The sequence below is a fragment of the Pimephales promelas genome, chromosome 12 (assembly GCF_988280905.1).
Source record: "Pimephales promelas chromosome 12, fPimPro1.hap1.1, whole genome shotgun sequence".
Taxonomy (NCBI): Eukaryota; Metazoa; Chordata; class Actinopteri; order Cypriniformes; family Leuciscidae; genus Pimephales; species Pimephales promelas.
In genome coordinates this window covers 23,445,823-23,456,488 of record NC_142780.1, presented here as the reverse complement: position 1 = coordinate 23,456,488, position 10,666 = coordinate 23,445,823, and the positions used below count along the sequence as shown (strand labels likewise).

Sequence of the window (10,666 nt, the reverse complement as noted above, 5' to 3'; positions counted from 1 at the left end):
GCCTTGGGGTGAGAATGCGTTGTGATTTCGCAGAAAATCCGACCCGGAGACTTCACATAGAAAGAGGAATACTGGCCTTCAGATGTAATAGCAAAACCCAACAAGTGGATCATTGTAATGTGTGATTACAACCCCTTCACACACATGCAATAAAAAAGGATTCATTTTAGAAGCAAAAGTTACACATAGCACCTTTAAAACAGGGCTTTATGTGTAAAATACTGAACTTGTCTTTTAACTGAATTAGACAATGTTACAAAACAATGTTATTAAAAAATATAAAATAAATATTTGACGACAGAACAGATGGCTGCGAATTCGTACCAAAGTCTAAAAGTGAGATCTGCAGTAACAGCATCTCTAAATTTAAAAACAGCAACTTCTCAGTCACGAAACAAGTCTTCTCTCTGAGTTTTTCATGCAATTTTAGTAAAGCTAAACAAAAACATCTGAAAATACATTCGAAAAATGCAGTCCACAATCCCAGCATGCCCTAGTCCGTCTATTTGTAAACCTGCTGAGGTGTAAATCACTCAGCGCATGGTTTATGTCAGGGCCTTAATAACTGCAGTTTGTCAATTCCTCGTTCCAGATTGAGGACTTCATGTTTAATGAATAAGGTATTATGTGATCTTATAAATAACTCATAACCATAACGTTGACATTCACCCTAGTCCCGCGGGTCTGCATGGATCGGACATTCAGTTTTGTGCAAATGTTGACTCAGGGAGGTTCTTTATGGGGGTAGAAATGGTGCTTTGTTGATACTGAATTCTGCTGGAAAGATGCCTGGACTTTTTCTCCGCGGTGGCCTGCTTCCTCTCCTCTTCTTTTCAGAAAGAGGCTGGCAGACAGGCATGCTCGACACTTCAGAGAAATTCTTTCATTTGGAGGCAGTTTTGTAGCTGGCAGTTTGGCTGTCAGTTGGGGATCGGTGACCTTGCTGAACGGGTTTGCCGGCGAGAAGGAGGGACAATGTTTCCTGGCTTCTGCTGCGGCCTGTCAGACTGTTATCAATGCAATTGAGCAACGGACTGCAGGGAAACGGGCCTGAATAACCCAGGAGGGGCCGAGATGGGCCTGTGGGAGGAGGGACGGGGTCTGCAGGTGATCATACCAGGCTGTGCGCTGTTTTGTTGACTTTCTGGCTGTCAGCCACTGTAATGAAGTTAAATGAGCAAAACATTCCTGCAGAGACAGAAAGAGGGGAAGGTTGATCACTACAGCCGAACAAAAAGGAAGTGGACAACAGAAGCGAGATGGAGGTGAATATAGTCAATCAATACCCCTGTGGCCTCTCTGCGCGCTTCTACGTGTCTTTTCTGTGAAAAGAAAAGTCACCTTTAGATGCTTAATGGGATATTTTAACAATAGGGATTCACGGTGCAGGCGAAGACTTCCTTTGTTGTGCAGTTACGTGACTTCAACCAGAAAAATTTAGTCAGCCATTAGAAGAAAGGTTGAAGAAGCCATTAAAACAATTGCTTTCGACAATTACCTTAACATAAAAAACAGACTGTCTGCTTTTTTAAATTCGCAATTTTGAACGTCGAATTATTGGATAACTGCAGACTCCTTCAACACCTTAAGAGCTGCATTTGATGGAGAGAAAAAAAAGAGTAAAAATGACTCTAAATGCCATTAAAATATCACCTATTTTAAGGTTTCATTACTTAGTGATTCAAGAGTGAATGTTTCAAAGCTGAAGAGCTTCCGTCAAATGGATGTGAAGTAATCTTGAGAAGCTTTAATTGTGACGTGGGTTGTGAATACAATAAGAGTCATGAGTGACAAACCTGAACAGAGAGCATACAATTATTGTCCATCACAGGTCTGCAGATGATGTTGGGCACAAGTGAATGAATCAGAGAAAGGGTTTCGACTCATAACAGAAAACAACCTCAACTCTGTGACCACCGCAGAAGTCCCTCTTTGATCATTATGGTCCCGGGGGTTACTGGCCAATTATCAGGCAGAACAAACAGCTCCCTGGCACACGCATACGCTGTCTCTTTCTTGGTGGTAAGTGAAATTGACAGCTGCAAGGAAGAAGCAGCAGGAGGTTACACAATTTTACGATCTGATTGGCATTATTCCTCCCTCTCTGTAACTCTGTCTGCATCGCTCCCACCTCAACTTTGCTCCTCCGTCATTTCTGCCTCAGATCCATGAGACGTCTGGGATCAGCTCAGGATTTTATGCTTCCAGGGGAAAAACAAGTCTTTGAATTATGATTTTCTGAAGCCCTATGAATTTCACATATCAAAAATATGAAAAGGCATCTCAGAAATTGGATCTGGACCTAAAAAACACAAAACAAAGTACGAATGAATAAAACGCAGCACTAAGAGTGGACCATGGTCAGTGAAGATGTCATATTTAATTTCTATGAGAATTAAAATGAGATGTCTGTTCAATCGGTTGAACTGTTGTGTACTCAGGAATAGATAGAGGCATCATACTTCCCAAAAAAATTTCATTGAATAAAAACACTCCAGGAAAAAAATGCAACACAAAAATATACTTAAAATTAGATATTGAAGAGATATTTCACCCAAAAATGAAAATTATGTCATCATTTTAATGAGTTTCTTTGTTTTGTAGAACACAAAATAAGATATTTTGAAGGATTTGGGTTTCTGGACCCTATTAACTTCAGTTTTTCCATTTTAGTTTTTTTATTGTTGAACTATCCCTTTACTGGATAAATAAATAAGTAAATGAAGAAAGAAAGTAAAAGATGTGTGAAGAAAAGAGATGTGTCAAGAAAAATCATGTTCTGATCTACGAAAAGACTTTTGGTATGTTGAGATCACAAGAAAGTCGAAATCAAGTACCTGGCAAAAAGTTTTAAACATATTTATTTACCAAGTTCGTCATTCATATCTTTTTAATTATATGCTTTGCTTGACTACCCTCATTTATTTTGATGCCCTTCAAACTATGGACACTATTAAATAGTGATAATTTTATGATAATTTGTCCAGACTGTCTAATTTACTTAACTCTATGGCCATGATTGTAAACCAGGCTGAATTAGCATACAGTAATTGAATGCCACGCCTCTTTTAGTGTTTCACAGACGAAGGTGTTGAACTCTGAAGGACAGCTGTAGTATGGCTCACAAGTCCATATGAAAGCACACACACATCCACAGCCTGACACAACCTCCCATGGCGGTGTTATCTCACACTCAAAGGTTGAAAGTTGCTAGCGGTCTCCCTGGTCTGCAGTCTTAATATTGTTATTGTATAGTTTCCTTTCAAAGAGATATATACCCCCCTCCCTCTCTCTCTCCCTCTCTCTCTCTTTCTCCATCTCCATCTTTTGTTGGCAGGAGTTAGTGTTCTCCTCATGGGTCTCTTTGATGCTGGACCCCTTTTGGAAGACTAATCCATCCTGCCTGGCATGATCACTGCCATATCTTGTCCTCTCTTTCCAACCTAGAATTTTTTTCAGATGAGAGGGTTTTTGGCGACAGAAGGGGTGAACAGCAGAGGGAGTGTGAAGTAGCTTCACCCTCCCTTTAATGAGGCATGGGGAAAAAAAATGTGCTTCTCAAATCAGATTTCTTCCTCCTGTGTGATGAGAATGAAGCCTGCCCCGGCCGATAACGAAACCAAAAAATGAAGCTTCTCGCTGTGGAAGAGGAGCTCGCTTATGGCTCTTTCAGACTGCACGATTTTCAAAGTAGTCAGGTCGCTGCTCTTTTCACACTGCATGACTATCTTGGCCAGCATTCAGTCGCTGCTGTGTTCACACTGGACGATGGATCGGCGACAGAAGGTTTCACACTGCATGACTTTAGAAAAATCGCCGACAGACTCTGTCTAGCACGCTGCACGCAAACTACATTTCACAACAAACACGCGTGAGATATGAAAAGGAAACAACGCGCGACACCACACGTGCAAGACCGGAGTTCTCACGTGAGACTTTTTTTTTCGACCTGGTTGTGGTACAGCTGGTGAAACAGACACGAGTGCTCCTGCCAAATTTCTACTAATTTTTCTTCCATTTATTGTGTCCAAATAGACCGAGAAGAAGCTTTTTTTGTTGAAACAATGCCATATCATGTTGATATGTGATCTATAACTCCTCCCCGAACTCCCTGCTGCTCTGTATCTTGCTCTCTCACTGGCTGCCGGTGATCGCCGATGTAGTTTTCAGTCAAAACACTTTTCACACAGCAGGATTTTGAATCGCCGACAGGTCCAGATATTTAGCATGCCAAATATCTCACGGGCGTCGGCGACTCGTCGGTGATTCTCTCAGTTCGCGTCTTTGTTCATTCACACTGCGTGATTGTCACTCGCGTGAACGAGCGCCGATTTGCCTGTGATTTCGGGCATTTGTCGGCGATTTCTCAAAACCTGTCGGCGAGCCAAAATCGTGGCTAAAATCATGCAGTCTGAACTCGGCATTAGGTGGAGATGAAGAGTTCTGAAATAGCACAGGCTTGATCATGCACCCTAGAACAAATAGAGCCCTCTCTCTGACTCACATCTAGCTACCCTTTCTCTCACAGCAAACTTTCTCATCTTTCTCTCTTTTCAGAATCTTTAACCTGTATTTTACATCACTTTGCTTTAACCCTTTAAATGAAGGCTTTATTTTGGCTTTATTGGCGCTATACTACGCACATGGCACCCGTTATCGTTAATATAACACGCGCTGTGATGGTTAGGTTTAGGTGTGGGGTAGGGTAGTCTCATATTACGTGAAAGGATTTATGACGCCTTGGGTTCGCGTGAATATTAACGATAAAGGGTGCCATGTGCGTAGTATAGCGCCGCTTTGTCATATAGCGTTCTATGTGACGCTAAAGGATGAGAACGGGCTGGGATAGTCTATCTAAAAATGAAAATTCTGTCACTATTCCTCATGTCTTTCCAAATGTATGACTTTCTTTTGTGGAACATAAAAGATGATAATTGGAAGAAGGTTGGTACCAAATATTTTCGGTTCCCTATGATTTCCACTGTACAGACAAAAAAAAAATACTATAGAAGTCAATGGGAACCAAAACTGGTTATCAACATTCTTCAAAACATCGTCTTTTGTGTTTCAGAGAAAAACGAAATGGAATAAAACATCAAGTGTGAATGGTACCCAGGTAAGTCAGGACAGAATTAATTTTTCAAAAGTCTCAGAAATAAATTGTACCATTAGCTTATTAACCGGCCACCACCCTCAAAAGTACATATTTGTCTCTTATCTTCCCCTAAAATGTGCATATTATTACCTTAAAGTCTAATATACAACCTTCGAGGTATAACAAACAATGTTCAAATGTTTGGGGATTGTATTTTATTTTATTTTTTTATGTTTTAGAAAGTCTCTTGTGTGGATTAAGGCTGCATTTCACAGTAAATTTTGTGAAATGTTATAACAATTTAAATAACTGTTTTCTAATATATTTAAAACGTTTATTTATTCCTGTGATGGAAAAGCAGAATTTTCCACCAATTCTTAGTGTCACATGAATTTACAGTAGGCTATTAAAACGTAGGCACATACTGTCCAGTAAACTGGATGTCAATGATTAGACAAATTTAAACATTGTGTCAAGAGAGGCAAACATTTATAATAAAACACAAAATACTGCTCAGCGTTACACAATCTGTCCGCACAGTTGAGTTTTAACTTATAAACCATCAGAGTATTTTCTATGAGTGGTGAACATCTGTTCTCTCAGAGCAAAGGATTCAAAAGGTGCATTGAGGGGAACAATCTATGATTTACTGTCCATTCCAAGCGATTAGGCATCAGAGAGAATAGAGAGGGATTCTCATTAGCTACATGAGCTGCAGCAGAAGCGATTAAAGGCTGCGTGGAGCTCTCTATAACCTCCTCATTATTGTACAGTACGTGCTTTTCACTTCATCAGCGGCACTAGGTGCTAAGTGAATGTTTTAAGACAAAAGTGCAGTACAAATCATGTCTAATACCTTCTGCAACACAGACCCCACTAGAGTAGACGCTTTGGTGCTAACGGTGGTTTAGAGCAAATATGGTGATTGTTTGAACTGTGCTCTAAACATGCCTAAATATCCATGAGAGCTGTTTGCCTCCTCTAATGAAATGCGTGTAAACACAGGTGCACAGGGTAGATGGGGAGTCCTCACAACTCTAGCCTTGGGTCAAATACCACTGAAGTTCAAAGACTCAGGAATGACTGAAGCAAAATGCAGACTAAAATCAAAGAAAAAAATCCCTCACACAAAAAAAACAACAACAAAGCAACAAAATGTATTTCCCAAAAATGCTGCACAGTAAAACCAAATGCAAAGTATAATGTAGAATGTAAACCTAAAGTTTACAGCAATATAAAATAATTCAAGGCATACTGTAACCCTACAACATTACTCAAATGGACGATGGATGGATGGTCATCCAGGCCGTCAACATTGGCTCCAAATTTAATGAGCATTGTCAATTTTTGATATTTCTCCATTGGCAACTCATTCAGTGCTAATGGAATTTTCTGTGTGTACATCTTTGTAATGCATGCCAATGTTCACATGAGTATAAAAATAAAACAAAAGGATACACATTAGGTTGAGATTTCGAGAATGTTTCCGTCTGGACACTTTAGTTACTTTCTACACAAGCCTGAGCTCTACTCAAAGAAACATGTGATGTACAGTATTTGTTAGTGAAACCAAAAGTTATTATTAAGGGTTCACCAGGGGACTTTATTTATTTCAAACACAAAATGAAATGTTAAAATTTATCTATATAACTTTCACAGTGCTGCACATCCAAGCTGTCAGAAGAAATCATTCCCAGATCCCAAGTCTGCAGCATCTTTCTCTTTTGTCACCTTATGCCGAGTTCAGACTGCATGATTTTAGCCACGATTTTGGCTCGCCGACAGGTTTTGAGAAATCGCCGACAAATGCCCGAAATCACAGGCAAATCGGCGCTCGTTCACGCGAGTGACAATCACGCAGTGTGAATGAACAAAGACGCGAACTGAGAGAATCACCGACGAGTCGCCGACGCCCGTGAGATATTTGGCATGCTAAATATCTGGACCTGTCGGCGATTCAAAATCCTGCTGTGTGAAAAGTGTTTTGACTGAAAACTACATCGGCGATCACCGGCAGCCAGTGAGAGAGCAAGATACAGAGCAGCAGGGAGTTCGGGGAGGAGTTATAGATCACATATCAACATGATATGGCATTGTTTCAACAAAAAAAGCTTCTTCTCGGTCTATTTGGACACAATAAATGGAAGAAAAATTAGTAGAAATTTGGCAGGAGCACTCGTGTCTGTTTCACCAGCTGTACCACAACCGGGTCGAAAAAAAAAGTCTCACGTGAGAACTCCGGTCTTGCACGTGTGGTGTCGCAACACAGTCTCATGAAGATGCGTATCTATACCACGAGTGTCATTTCTCGTGGCATTTATACGCCAAAAGTGTTTTTTTCGTTTATATGGTACGCACTAAAAAACCCTGGGTTAGGTTTAGGGGGGAGGGGGGTGGGGAGTTCGTGCGTATTATACGCAAAAAAGTGCGTATCATATGTACGCGAAAATCGCGTGCCAAATACACGCAAAAACTGTTTTTGGCGTATAAATGCCACGAGAAATGACATTCGTGCCATAGACACGAACTTTCATGAGATCGGGCTGGGTGTCGCGCGTTGTTTCCTTTTCATATCTCACGCGTGTTTGTTGTGAAATGTAGTTTGCGTGCAGCGTGCTAGACAGAGTCTGTCGGCGATTTTTCTAAAGTCATGCAGTGTGAAACCTTCTGTCACCGATCCATCGTCCAGTGTGAACACAGCAGCGACTGAATGCTGGCCAAGATAGTCATGCAGTGTGAAAAGAGCAACGACCTGACTACTTTGAAGATCGTGCAGTCTGAAAGAGCCATTACAGAATGAACTTTCCCTATGCGGCAAGGAGATAGAGAGGGAGAATATAGAAAAAGCAGATGAACAGGAAGGGACAACAAGAAACAGCAAGCTTGTACATCTGGTAATTTTAGAATATTCCATCACATGGCAGTGCCATGACATACAGCCCTCATTCAGGACTAGCAAACTCGCATCCTAATTTAAACTTTCCCCACAGAGAGAGAAAATGCAGGTGTTAGAAAGACAGTGAAAAATGGCAAATCCAATTATTATGTTGTCCTTGTAGTCTACAAAGTAGCACGGAGATGGCAAGAATTGATTTGGTTGAGGTTTGAGGTTAACAGTCTGACATGCCTGTCCCTTATCGTATGGACCTGATCAATGACAGAATAGGTCGTGAACACATTAGCAATTAATTCACTAATGAATTCACTAACTTATAAAATGAATAACTCCGGCGCAAAAGGAACCTTTGGTCTAATTACACATTGTTACCTAGTCAACCGTTATCTGAGATTTGTTTTCATGATTGCCGAATGTAAATAGTTTTATCTCTAAAAACAGTTTAGCCTATAATGCTAGTATAACGCTAGTAGATAGGGCATAGAGTAATGACAAATAAAAATCGCTTGTTATTACCACTAACAAGGCTCAAAATAGCCCCACAGTAACACGGTAGCATAATAAGGGTCCCTGCATTCAAACCGAAGCATTGAGTACTTTGTCAGTGTCCATACAGTTTAATAAGAAGATATTTTATACATAGTCAACTTCGCAAAAACAGGAAGAAGCAATCTTTGAAAAATAGTCTCTACCAGTCGATCTACGAACGCCGATCCATGTGCGCTGGTGAGATGTGAATAAGGTGATAAGGTGAGCGCGAACAGTAGTCTACATGTACGTATTAAAGAGAAGAAAATGGTTCGTGTTTGTGTTTTTTCCGGAAATAATGGACATGAGATTCTGCACAGTTCAGCGCACTTGGATCGGCGTTCGTAGATCGACTGGTAGAGACTATTTTTCAAAGATGGTTTCTTCCTGTTTTTGCGAAGTTGACTGTATGTATAAAATATCTTCTTATTAAACTGTATGGACACTGACAAAATTCTCAATGCTTCGGTCATATGCAAAATGCATATGCTTTTGCAAGCATAGTGGTATAAGTGCAACATTGGATTGTAAACTGTACATAAACCATTTTTTGAAAATAGATAATCAAATCATACTTCCTTCTGGTTAGATTGTTTTTTTTACAAAAAAAGTGTATAGACCAATAAACTTTCTCTTCCAATTAAAAAAACAACAACTAAAATAAACTAAAATGTTTTCCTTCATGCTATCATAATGAAAAATTTTATGGTGACATCGTAAATTGGCTGAAATGCACTAAATTAAATGCTAAATTAAGGCATACTCTGGCTTATGCAACACGTGAAATCATGGTGGCAATGGATTCTGGCTGATGGAACCTTGCTTGGTATTGATGGAAAGTCAAAATTTCTGTCCTCAGGTGGTTACAGTTAGTGCTCCATATTGATCTCAGTTCATCTTTAAGATTCAGAGGAGCAGCTGGGCTAACAGCAGTATGGTGACAGGTGTGTATTGAAAGGTCAGTGAGGAGTCTCCTACCTGAGGGAAGCTGGAAAGGTTGGTGCAGCTATGCTCCATCAAATATTAATCTCAGTACTGCTTTCCCACCGGATTCAACCCCAACAAACAAATAGAGCATCTTTCGATTATGAATTCAATCACAATGGGGGGGAAAGAGGACTCCAAAATGGAATTAAGTGGCTTTCGATTTAATGGTCAACTGGGGTTTGAAGAGTCACTGTTTTGACAGCAACATGGTTTAGAATTTCAAAGCTGTGTAATTGGTGGCTGATAAGTAATGGGGCATCCATTTGCATATCCAGCCATGGGTCCTGAAACTCCTGAAACTGATCTAATAATAGAATGTACTATAAATAAATCTTAAAATTAATGAAATTAATCTGCTAGAAACATTATGACTTACAAACAATGAAGCACACCCACAGGTAAGTAATGTGCTCAGCACTCAAGCAATCTTCCCCTGAAAGACTACATGTGTCCGAGCCTCAGCTGAAATGTTTTTCCATTTGTTGCCATGTGGGACCACCCGATTTGTTTGACACCTAACACATCACGTAGCCTAAACTACTGACCTCCTCTAGCCAAAAAAAAAAAGAAAAAAAGAGGAAAACAAATCTGTGCAATACAGTGTATGATTTTTCATTTTGCGAAGGTAGCACACTTGCTGTTCATTTCACTGTTGTGGTTTCATCCTCACAGCTGTCTGCTAAAGGTCAGAGTCATAAAGGCCCAGGCTTGGTGCCCTTACCATTCAGCACGAGCAGAGGCACCTATATCGTCTCAATGACTCACACAGGACTCTTGGAAAGGTTACAACCAAATGCTAAGGAAGAAAAAGGAGGCAGAATCTGGGCTCTCACTGAGAGAATCACAGAATTGCTCACTGTAATGTCAGTCGGCTTAATAACATATCTTTGCTCCATTTGCCACATTCTCTAAATATATTCATTCCGTTGCTGCACAAACCAGATTTATGTTGTTTACATGATAGAGAACAAGGATTAATGTGTCATTTGTGTGCCACTAGCATCACCAAACAGATTTCTAACAATCCCTGCATCCAAATTCTCTATAGTATGCAGAGTGAAACGTAACTATATAAGAGTATAAGTTTAAGTGAACTATACAAGTGAAGTGAAGTTCAAGTGAATCATAAAAAAAACAAATTCTTTGTAAAAAAAAACAAG

General features: G+C 40.1%; 2 long non-coding RNA genes across 2 annotated transcripts in view; both read right to left on the bottom strand.

The window, feature by feature from the left end:
- Positions 1 to 412: 412 nt before the first annotated feature.
- Positions 413 to 1,539, bottom strand: LOC148977021 (uncharacterized). The gene is made up of 2 exons (XR_016145748.1): positions 1,287 to 1,539; positions 413 to 1,188 (listed from the first exon to the last, which is right to left on the bottom strand). It is a non-coding gene; the product is annotated as an uncharacterized LOC148977021 (long non-coding RNA).
- A 196-nt stretch (positions 1,540 to 1,735) lies between these two features.
- LOC148977020 (uncharacterized) overlaps positions 1,736 to 10,666 on the bottom strand; it is a 59,543-nt gene continuing 50,612 nt past the window's right edge. The window contains exons 3-4 of the long non-coding RNA XR_016145747.1: positions 2,132 to 2,302; positions 1,736 to 2,039 (exon numbers count right to left, since the gene is read on the bottom strand). This is a non-coding gene — a long non-coding RNA (uncharacterized LOC148977020). The remainder of the gene's footprint in view (positions 2,040 to 2,131; positions 2,303 to 10,666) is intronic.